Source organism: Acipenser ruthenus, chromosome 3 (genome assembly GCF_902713425.1).
Source record: "Acipenser ruthenus chromosome 3, fAciRut3.2 maternal haplotype, whole genome shotgun sequence".
NCBI lineage: Eukaryota > Metazoa > Chordata > Actinopteri > Acipenseriformes > Acipenseridae > Acipenser > Acipenser ruthenus.
The window spans coordinates 28,081,161-28,093,821 of NC_081191.1; positions in this window are offsets into that span (position 1 = coordinate 28,081,161).

Sequence of the window (12,661 nt, forward strand, 5' to 3'; positions counted from 1 at the left end):
AAAACTGTTGGTGACCAAAATAGGTCTTCATTTAGCAGAGTTTCAAATAAGTGACCCTCGTGTTTAAACTACCCACAGCAAAGAAAGGTTTAGAAAGCAAGTAGTATCAGGTTTTGCTACATCAAAACAATCTTTAGAATTTTTTTTTCCCTTGATTTAATCGGCTAGATCCAACTAATCTAGTTATGAAGATGAAATCCACGACATGCTTTAAGTATTCTCTAGGATTAACATTAGTTAAATATCAATAGTTACCTTTCATCTGGTATTGTTTCAGACTCCTTTTAAGGTTGCTGTAATAAAACAATTGCTTAAAAGCCTACTATGGATCCAAAAGTTCTTGGCAATTTTAGGCCTATTCCCCTTTATTGAGAATCTAGTAGGATTGCCAGGTTGTATCCTGTCTTGGTTTAAATCTTCTCTTTCAAATAGGTTTCAGTTTGTTAAAATTGTATCTGAAGTTCCATGTGGTGTCCCGCAGGGTCTTGCTCTTGGTCTGATTTTGTTTTCCTTGTATATGCTACCCTTGGGCGATATTGTCCATAGACATGAGATACATTTTCATTATGCTGATGATACTCAATTATATTTCTCTGAAACCACATGACACCAGCTGAAAATATTACCCGTCTTGCTGACATTAAGCAATGGATGTCAAATGTTTTAATGTTAAACTTGGATAAAATAGATGATGCTTTTGGGATCACAGAATCAACCAAATATAAATCAGTTGGATTTTACATTTGGTAGTTTCTACTCTGAGCTGAAGGCTGAAATGAGAAATTTGGGTGTCATTTTTGATCCAGATCTTTCATTCGAGCCACACTTTAGGAATATAACTTTTTTTCCTTCCCATTTAGAAATATTGTTAAATGAAGACGTTCTCTTTCTGTGGCAGATGCTGAGAGACTGATGCATGATTTACAACACTTAAAATTGATTGTAGCAATGCTCTTCTCTGGTATTTAAAGTTGTGTTTTATCTCTATTTGCAGCGTGTGCAAAATGCTGCTGCTAGATTTAACAAGAACAAAGAAGCACAAACACATTACCCCTGTGTTCGCAGTCTTGTGTGGACTTCCTGTATGGTTTAGGATTGATTTTAGGGTCCTGCTTCTAACTTTTTTTGTAAAGTTTTAAATGGCCTTGCTCCCCTATATCTAAAATATTTGCTGACCCCATATGTCCCTAGTCGCTCTCTTAGATCACAGGATGAAGGTTTACTCAGTATTCCGTGGATACAGAGAGAAAAAAGGCAGCCCCAAAGTTGTGTAATCTGCCATGACTTGTAAGGGATGCACCATCAGTTACTGATAATACAACAGCAACTGTGCAGAAATGATGATTACATTTGTACAGTGTAAGCAAGATGCCTAATTAATGTAACCAACCAAGTATCTTTCTGAAAAGGTTCTATAAAACCGCTAAGCCTATTTTTTTTTTTTTTTCTTTTACTTTGGTGTTCTGTGAAACCCCTGTTGTGTCAGTGTAGCAATGTCATCCACTGGTTTGGAGGCTGTTTGGCCACTGCTCCAATAAGGCCCCTTTAGCCATAGCAATTTCAAACACTTTACTAATCAATGGCTGGCATTCCCTACCTCTGCCAACATCTCCATGGGTTTCCATTTGAACGTGCCAGAGCCAATAAGAAAACCAAACAATTAAATTAACTTTGATGCTTGGTTCTTTGTAAATAGGCCAATCTATTCTCAGCCTGCGTTCCACAAAACTGACCCATTGTGCTTTCAAAACACACATCAACCCGTGTTGGTATTGGCTTTTCTAATGCTGTCATATACTATCTATCTATCTATCTCTATCTATCTATTATTGTATCCCAATTTCTTTAAACACAACTCCATGTTTGTTGTAACTTGCAAATCTATATACTGCTTAGTACTGTATGTTGACCCTGTTGTGTTACCATGGTGATCATGCACTGTGAATAGAAGAATTGTATTTAATATGGGTAAAGAGAGCAAAAAAATGTATATATAAGTTTAAGTCTGTAAACTCAAGACATTTCTGGATTAAACAACTTACTTTCCCTTTATTAGTTTCAATACCACTTTCATGTATACCCTTATCAAATTTATTTCACTCTGAAAAGTCTCACAATTGGACAACCCTCTCATCCCATCATGCTCTCTTTGCTGAATGGTCCCTTTCCTGTTAAAAATGAACACAACAGGGTATGGCATCCGGATTCATTATAATGAGTTAAACATTTCCTCAAAGGGATCTCTATCCAGCACAGAAAGCATATAGGGACTCAAATATCAGTGCACCAACATGAAGCTCTATAGTGTTTTACCTTCAGACATGATTCAAAGTTCAAAGAAAATGTCTATGAATGAAAAGTTGAACTAAGAATTATTATAGTAAATTATGTAAAAGGTGACTGATTTTCTGGATAACTGACCCATACCATTTTGCATAGCAAAAATGAACAATACCGCAAATTCCAAGCTTTGCATGCTTTAAAAGCACAATCCTGCCAGTATAACAGGGAGTAGGATGGGTGCGAACTGGCAACCACACACATCACAAGCAAGCATCTTAACCACTATGCAAAAGAGACGGGCTCATGGTTATAGAGCCCTTAACCCCATCCTATTTCGCCAACAGGGGACAGAATCTGCAATGGCAGAGTATCACATGAACCTTTGTAGCTGGTTAAATCTAAATTAGTTTCAAATAAAAGTACATATTTGATTGCCAATCAATAACAGACTTTTGGATAAATTTACTCTGTTACTGAGGGTCACTATGAATTGTAGTGAATTTACAATATTTTCTATTATTGGTATTGGACAAATAATAACGTAATGTTCCAGAATTATGTTCTTGACTTTACATGCAGTTTATCTATCTAAATGTAGATGCAAGTACTGGACAGAAGTTTCCTCTACTTATTCATGTCCTGTGTTACAGCTAATAGGATTCTAAATGACCCTATATTTTACTTCTTGGTAACATGGAATGTCAGTGTAGGCATGCTTTATTCACCACTTGTATCCCGTTGACACCAATTACAATACTATTGGCAACTGGTGTCATCAGAGAAACTCTTGTAAATAAAATACACCTGTAAGCCTTAGATGAAGTCCAATTACCTGAGAGATTTGGTCACTCTACACTGAACTCATGAAAATGAAACAGTATTTTTTATATATTAATACAAGCCTGCCTGCTTAGGGGTTTTTTCTTGAATTTGTTAACCTTTCAGATACACAATGGGTAGGTGACAACGTCTTGCCTTTGTCTTTGCAACGTCATGCAATGCTGTAGATAAGGCTGCCAAGGGTACAGAAATATCTAAAGCAGATATTAAGGATAACTCTTTTCTGGTATTTTGACTACATTTGTTTAGCAACTGAATGTGTGGCATGGAGTGTAGTCCATGAAGTTAACAGCATATCATATAGCCTTGAAGCGTTAAGTTAATGCAATGAAAAGAGTAATTGAAAAATAGTAGTAGGCTATTGTCTACTACTATTATAACAAAAAGGGTGTCTTGCAATAAGGGCCATTTTTTGCCCATGCTTGAATTGAAAATGGTTTGTCATGTCATGTGTACTATGAAGGAAAACAATGTGTGTTTCTTCATCACATGCAGTACCAGGATGTTTTTGGCAGCACAGCATTAGTGTCACTCAGAGAGAGGTACTCCATAGCATACAGCCTTATATTTCTGTGGGTAAGCACCTGGGGTGATGTTCTTGGAAAGGCCAGCAAATTAACAGCTCTGGAATTTAATTGAAATACACCACGGGGAATGGGGATAATTCTCTTACTTGGGCTCCAAATAGTTTGACTGAATACAGTACTATATTATTATTATTATTTATTTCTTAGCAGACGCCCTTATCCAGGGCGACTTACAATTGTTACAAGATATCACATTATACACATTATACATTATACAGATATCACATTATTTTTTTACTACAATTACCCATTTATACAGTTGAGTTTTTACTGGAGCAATCTAGGTAAAGTACCTTGCTCAAGGGTACATGCTATGGCAGGCTGGTGAAACAATGGGCTTCTTTATGGCCTGTGATGGTTTTATTGAAACAATGGCAAGTCCAATGTTCTTGACACACCATTCAGCACAAATGACCTGCTCCACTGCGCTGCATTCAAGCACATTGGCAGTTTGGCAAAAGTACAACTTCTTTGTAGGGGGGGATTATCAGACAAAGTAAATAGATGAATTACCCAGGATTTTATAAAGAGCTTTGAATGAAGAAAAATAGCAAACCTATTTAGTCATCATTATACCACAGAGCTGGCTTTCTAAACTGCCATACTGCAAGTGAATGTGATTTTATTCTTTAGAAAAAAGTAAAAAAAAAACACATAAACCCCTTCATAAGTTGGAACTTTTCCCAAATTCAGAATACATCTCATTCTACAGAAATATTTTGTCATATTTCAGCACTGAGGGACTGCTCTGCTTAGCAACATAAGAAATTGTAATTGTTTTTTAGACAACTGTTCTTTACATTTCAGAAACAAATTGCAGGATGTCAGAAAATAAGCTTTCTTGGCAAATGCTGAGCTATGCTTTCATGAAAAAACAAACCAGACCCTTACGTGCAGTAGCAATGCAACAGGCTTCGCCCCAAAAGTTTCTCTTTAATGATACCATAAAATTGCTGACCCATCACCATATTATATTTTGTACATATATGCTTTCAGATAATAGTGTCTTATCTAGAATTTATATTGGTGCTGAACTTGGATCAGCAAGCTGACAGACATGTTAAACAGCAGGTAAAGATGTCAGTAGAGCTTACTTTCTTGCATGTTTTCCTTGCATGGTTCACATAGATAACAAACTCTTCTACTGAATGAGTTCAGATAAGTGCAGGCAGAGTTTAAAGTCTAGTTGCTTTTGTACAACTTGACAAGGTACACTGTATTTTGTCACTGTTTATACAGCTCGATTGATCTTGACTCATCTTGAACTGGTTTCAGTGAGCAAGACATGACACCAACTGCAAATAGTGTCAAGTTAAAATGAAAAGTGGACTTGGAGCCCTAAAACGTGTTGGATAAAGCTCCTTTTGAGTCATCTCAATGAGGTGGAATCTACTGTTTGCCAGATAAAAGTAAGCAGATGCTGTATGATCTTTATCTTCAAACCAGAGTACGACTGATGGAAAGACCAACGAACTATACATTATAGTCCAAGTGGGTTGAATTACGCAATTTTTGGGTTAGGCGACCCAGCATTGATTTCATGCTTTTTACGTATAGAGGACTTCAGAGTTGGCTCAGGTCACTCAAGTTAAATGTGTAGAATCACCTCTGACTGTAGCCAGTTGTCCCTCCCCTTTCATGGCACTAAATTCACAGAGACCAACACATTACCAACAATGTGATTGTAGCAACAAATAAGGAAACAGTTCCTTAAATATCAAATTAAAGCTTCAAGTTGAATAACAAGACAGTACAGTATTAAAACAAATGGAAGTTCAGGCCAGAGAATAACCCTTACAGCAGTTTGAGTCAGTGTAGAGTATACTTGTGACATGCATCATTTCAGTATAGCATATCTGGAACACTTCAGAATATAGGTGCATTGACTACGCTTACTGTACTGTAGCTAAAATGTACTTACACTTTAGTACATGTACTTGCATTCCAAACTGATTAAAAAAATCATGTTTAATGCATCCTTTCAAAAAATATTGTGAGTGCATATTGCATAGTACATATTAATAAATGGTAACGTATAACTAAGAGTACTGAATGTACCTGTATTTTGAAGTGTGTTAGTAAATCCTAAATCAAAAGTTGTTGCTTAGCTGAAATGTATTCTAAGCATGAACTGAAGGAAAGAATATGAAACTGAAAGAAACAGACATTGAAGTTTTGTCATTTCATTTTTTGTTATTTACCACTTCTCCTAGTGGCTTAAACCAATGTAGCTGTCTTTGTGTCACTGTTAGGCAGAGACTTCCATTACAGAGGCACTACATTGCTAGTTTGTTATGGGTAAATATCTACAGGATATGCATGCAAGCCTTACAGTAATGGCTGAAAAAAGGTAACAAATAAGTAACAACAACTGTGAAATTATATGCAATGATAAAAAAGCGATAAGAGTTTGTCTGACTGGAGCAAAGATGGGAGACAGAGCTTAACCACACTCTCCTATGAAAAATTATTACCAGCAGATACTGGCAGATGACAGAATGTCTCGGCAGTTATCATTCTGCATTTGTGCTCCAGTCTTTCAGAAATAAACATGTAGTACATTATTGTGAATCTTTGTGAAACTTGGCATAGCAGAGATTTATGTGGACAAGGGAATGCAATTGTTTTTCTCTCTGGTGCACTCCCCCACCCTCAATACACGTTTTTATGCAGTCCACTCTTTTACACACCATTTTAATACAGCTTTTACTGTGGACATCGTGAGGACAAAAGTCTTCTATCCACATTAAACAGCTGTCCCTCCTCTCCACTCATTACTGACATTTCCCTGAAAATGTACTAACTTGACCAGAAATACATAAGTACACATGCTTTACCAGTACATTAAACTGAATTTGACTGTAAGGTAAGGTGACCATATTCTGTAAACCAAATCCGGGGACACACATAAAAAATTGTACTCACCAGTATTCCTGAGGCTGGCAGCACTAGAGAAGCTTGCTGGATAAATAGCTGTATTTCTCTGATGAATGTATCTGTTTTAGAATTGTAATGTTCTTGCTCAGTTTGTTTAAGAACTCAAGACAGGGCCAAGTGAAGTTTGTTTTAACGATGAGAATGGCTTTCACAGTTTCAACCTTGTTTCTGGATTTTTCTGCTGTCCACACGTCATTCATGACAGAAAACACCCAGAAGCATTACTGCCAGGCAGGCACAGGATCAGTTCTGCCAGTTTTTTTTTATATTTGCCTGTGGTACTGAGGATTCCCTGAAATGCTTGATTACTTCACCCATCTGCCACATACTGTGATCATTGTAGTTGTGTCATTCCATTCACACAGTTTCTCCTGTCACACACTCATTTAACAGAGTTACTACGTTAAACAGTTCATCCTCCTTAATTGTTACATTTGGGAATTTCATCTGCAGTAACTTGACTGTTGTTTTAATCTCAGATCTTAAAGGCACTGTCATTAAAGGAGACACTTCAAATCTCTGAAATCATCTGTATGCTTACCCCATACACTATGTATTTTATGGTTGTATCAAAGAAAGATCTTGACACATTATAGTACGGACGTGTCACGACCCCTGCTTCTTCTAGGTCTTTAAGTAGTTTTCTCAATAAAACAGGCACAAAATCTTCTTCATACCTTGTAGCCAGCTTCTTTTTGAGATTGTTTAAGATATAAGGGCAGCAGTGTGGAGTAATGGTTAGGGCTCTGGACTCTTGACCGGAGGGTTGTGGGTTCAATCCCCAGTGGGGGACACTGCTGCTGTACCCTTGAGCAAGGTACTTTACCTAGATTGCTCCAGTAAAAACCCAACTGTATAAATGGGTAATTGTATGTAAAAATAATGTGATATCTGTATAATGTGAAATAATGTATAATGTGATATCTTGTAACAATTGTAAGTCGTCCTGGATAAGGGCGTCTGCTAAGAAATAAATAATAATAAATAAATAATAATATCGGCGGACTACTGCACAGCGATCCTCTCCCTGAAGCGATTTGATTGTGTCATGAAAAATTGTCATATTGCATAAATAAAAGCAAGCCAGAGTGTGGGAAGGTAGTGGGCGGAGCTTAGGGACGGGCCAGAAATGACAGCACACAGGAGCTGGATGTGACGTTTAGTCCTGGAGCCCTGTACCAACAATGGTATCTGGGCAGGGTTTTATTTTAACACACAACGAAAATAAACAGTCCAGTATTGCAGAAAACAAACAAGAAAACTACCTGGAATACCAGCAATGGTAATCTCCGGTTTCAACAAGTAAACAAAAACATTGTGGTTACAAAAACAACAACAAAGGAAGCACAGGGTTTCTCCATTTAGCTGTACTGGGTTTCCTCTCATCGCCTCTTGGCTCCCTTCGAGGAATAAAGACTAGTCCTGTTTTTTTTCCTCCACGGTAATCCACCAGGGTTTTCCAAAGCTTCAGGATTCTGTGAATGACAGCAGGTTTGTAAAAGTAAAACAACAAAGCACAGCATGTCTCTTCCATGTTTTCAGTTCAGGACAGACAGACCAAATGGCAAAATCACGCTCCTAAATACTGCTAAGTCCCGCCCCTGCAATCAGCATGCTGCCCCACGTCAGCCAATCGACGAGCACAGCACAGCTGATTGCAATGATGGGACTCGGCGGCCGCATGGTTCCACCTGGTCAGAGTTCAGCCTCCTGACCCAATCGTGGTCAGCCCTACACAGCGCTGCCAGTGGTCGGGAGGGCGAATTACAACAGGGACTCCTTTCAATCCAGTCACAATGGGTCTTGAAATATTTTGTGAAGCACTACTGGGCACTTTTCCTCTGACAAGAAAAATGACTTCAACGACTCGTAAAGATGAAGGATCCTGTCTAATGCAGCAGGTAACATCGACACCCATCTGACCTTGCTATATCCCAGTATATTCTGATAGTCTTGTCCCATGTACTTACAAAGCACTTTTCAGTCTTTCCACGCAAACAGTGAATGTATGAAAATATCCAACAATCTTAATTGGAATAACTCTCAACGTCTAGCGGGATTGTATCCACTGCAGTTCGGGCACAGCTGTGTACGATGTGAGCAGGGCGTCCAAGGCCTATCACTTCCCTTTTTAATGTTCTCTTCCTTGTCTGTGTAGGCCGACAAAATTTGTGTATTCAACAACTTTCGTCAATTGTTCATCATTTGCCTATGGAGCAAAACATTTGCTATTGCTTCACACTTTGTCTGCGCACACGAGAATTTTGGGTTGCTGAATTTTTTATTTAAATTGGAAGTACAGTCCATTGACCTGAAACTGTGATTATATTTAACTGTATGATATTCATACATTCCTTCTTGCACAGCAAGGTCATACTCACTGTGTGTTGGCTCAACTTTGCTGGGGAAAAAATCAGTAACAGAACTTGAACTAGCACATGCTGTAAGAACAGCTTCATGTTTAGTGGTACCTTCATGTTCTTTTATAGATGTCCTGCCTCCACTCAAAATGGAAAATACAGACTGGCATATTGAACATAATACAGATGTTTCTTTTGTAGTTGGTTGTAAATATGGAAAATTCTATTGATGCTGGTTGCATTTTTACAAAAGAATGGCACTTAAGAGTAGATAGTGACTTTTTACACGATTACTTCACATTGTGGTGTCCACACAAACCGCACCAAGTGTGAGAAATGTATGCTGCTCAGATGTGTTATAAATTGCAAATTAACTCACCACTTGTACATGTACATAGGCCTCCTTGTAATACTATACCCTTGGAAACATGTCTAGCCCTTTGCAGCCCATTTATTAAGTGCGCGTCAGGTCCAATTTATTTTCACACGCGCAGTTAATTTTAGACGCGCTGTTTAAAAGTATTTTTTTTCAGTCAAACGGGTTTAAAAGGCCCTGCATATCAACAAAGCACTCACTATGCATCTCCAGCCCCGCCCCACCCTTTCGTTCGCTATCGCTTTCACATATGCTAATAAATAAATAATAATAATAATAATAGTCGTACATACCGATCAATCATCTCCTGATCACTCGTTTTATCACCAACCCCCTCAATAATGCAATCCAAGTCATTATTTTATTACTATAACATCTCAAAAAAACTCTGCAAATGTCCGTGATAGACTCTGTGCGCTGAAACAGTACCATTCAGCTTGTTTCCATATGACCGCCACATAAGATACGTCTTTTTTTTTTTTTTTTTTTTTTATCGGCTTGTCTCGGCTCCTGTCGCTCCCACTCGGCCATTGAATGTCTTTCTCGGCTTTTTCCGGAGAAAAAACGACTAGAAACCCGTTTCTTGCGGGTTTTTTTTGATGATGTCGGACAGGGTCCGACAATGGACCGGATAGGAATAATTGCAATATCGGACCAGGTCCGACAGTGCACCGCAAAGGGCTAGTGTTATTAGATGTAGTTTTAATGTAAGTTTCCACTGCTGAAAATGATTGTTTTGATTCTAACCCTTATAGCCTCGTTCTGGACTGGCTCGTGAATATTCATCAGTCAAAATTAAGAGTGGCATACGGTCACCCTACTGTAGGGTTTACAAATACCTTAAGCCTAATGTGGTCAAACTTGATTTTTCCAGCAACGTGTTTCCTTTTGTTTTGCACCATCTAGCGGTCAGATGTGGTACAGGCATGCTTACATTTTGAAGTCAGTTAAGGAACTTTTAGATTTCTTGGAATCTGAATTATAAATGTTCAGTTATTACTGATATCACTATTAGTATTATTGTTGAGCATACACAAATAAGCCCATACTTCTATCAATCTACAAGGTACCACGTTCATTTCAAGTACAGAATATGGTTTATGCAGGGTATGGCAACTTGATTAGGAAGAGGGCTGTTGGTGAAAATCCATGATGTTCAAGGTCAATTTAACTTGCATTCAGGGTTTTGGCTATATTCTGCGCACATTACAGAGAAATAAAGACTGTAAAGTGTTTATGACTATTAAAAAGGGTTTAAAAAGGAGTAGTCTCATAATAAAAGCAACTAACTTTTTTTATCAAGCATACTTTATGTCAAACATCGTCTGATATCACTTCAGGTCATTTGGCGCCCACAACTGGTAGGCTATGGTTATAGTTATAGTAATCATTTTTTAATATTGGTTTTGGTATGCGTACCACATTCTGACAATGTACCACTTTCTAGCTCTACACTGGAAGCCATAACAGCAATACTAGTATTAGATTTCAAAATGTCAAAAAAATGTCAGTTTTTCATTAAGTATATGGAAAACTACAAAGCGGCATGTAATTCAATATGCTAATTTAACATTATTTTTGTTTAAGTTTCATGGTTATTAATATGAATGCATTTTGTGTGTTTAAAATTTTTATTTACGACTTTTCAACGCTAACTAGACTAGTTTATTTTCCTCTCATTTCTTTGTATTATAAAGGCTAGTACTGACCACAGCTGAGAGTCACAGGTCACATACACTGTTTTAATCTGAGAATTTTGTTTTCAGTGGAACAAGTTGGCTAGTTGTCCTTTACTGTATGTTATTGCCGAGTTTCATTTACCTGGAGAGACTCAACAAAGCTTATTTTGCGATGGTTAGAAAGGGAGTGTTTGTGTGGATCAGGTATCAAAAACAAAATAATTAGAAGGTTTATTCAACTGAAATCTTTAGCACAAGTTATTGAAAGTATGACAATGTGGGGTAGGAGGATCTCTCAGTCTGTAAGAAGCCGCGTATGTTGTATATAAAGTAGCGCGGTGATCGCCTTGTGCTGTTGACGTTACTGTGTGCTTTTTTGCCTGGCAGATCGGTTTAATAAAAAGCTTTCTTTTTCGCTACAATACCAGTACACAATTACGATGCGTAAATAGTGAGGAAATGTGCATCAATTACAATGACATGTAAATGATAAAATGGTCACTATATATAGCACACTCATTTACACCACTGATGTTACAACAAATATTATTTATTTCTGTTATTACAATCCGAGACTCAACTCCCCTTAACCTTTCTTTATTAACATGCATTACACCAAGAAACCCTAACCCTAAACATTACAATTAGTTACTACTGTATAGGCAATCCAAGAACATTACAGTCTGATTTATAGCTGTGCATTTTGCTTTGTGGCAGCAGTGTGGAGTAGTGGTTAGGGCTCTGGACTCTTGACCGGAGGGTCGTGGGGGACACTGTTGCTGTACCCTTGAGCAAGGTACTTTACCTGGATTGCTCCAGTAAAAACCCAGCTGTACAAATGGGTAATTGTATGTAAAAATAATGTGCTGTCTTGTAACAATTGTAAGTCGCCCTGGATAAGGGCGTCTGCTAAGAAATTAATAATAATAATAATAATAATAATAATAATAATAATAATAATAATAATAATAATAATAATAATAATAATAAATAGCGTTTTAAGATTTACCCAACCACATTTCGCGGAGATTAATAAAAAGGAGGATTACACATATACTGTAGCCTATATATAAGGTAACAGTCTGCAGCAGTTGTATAAATCGAATACAGTATATCTGGTGAATAGGGCTAGTGGAAGCAGGAGGCACTGAACATTCTCCAAGTTTAGCTGTAGATCGAAAATCGTGATACAAATGCAAATAGATTACATAATGTAGGCGTTTGAGTAGCAAGAGGATATATATAAAAAAAAATCAAAATAAAATAAAGTATTAAATCCTTGGACAGTTTGAAAAATGTAATATAAAATAAAAAGAAAAACATATGCAAGTTAGAAGATGTCTGTAAACACTATGGGTCATTCCCTTTTCAAACTACTCCCTGGCAACCTTGTTTGAGAACACTTTTTTTCTGCAGCTACCAGGGACGTTTAATTAGTCAGGTTATACAATATTTAAAGGAACTCGTGTCTGTGGCCCGTGGACTGTTGATTTCATTGTGTCACCTGATGAATGCTGATTGACAAACACAGACAGCGGCTCACGGACCTTTTCAATTATGCAGGTGCTTACGCTATCCTGAACATAGTGACAGGACTGG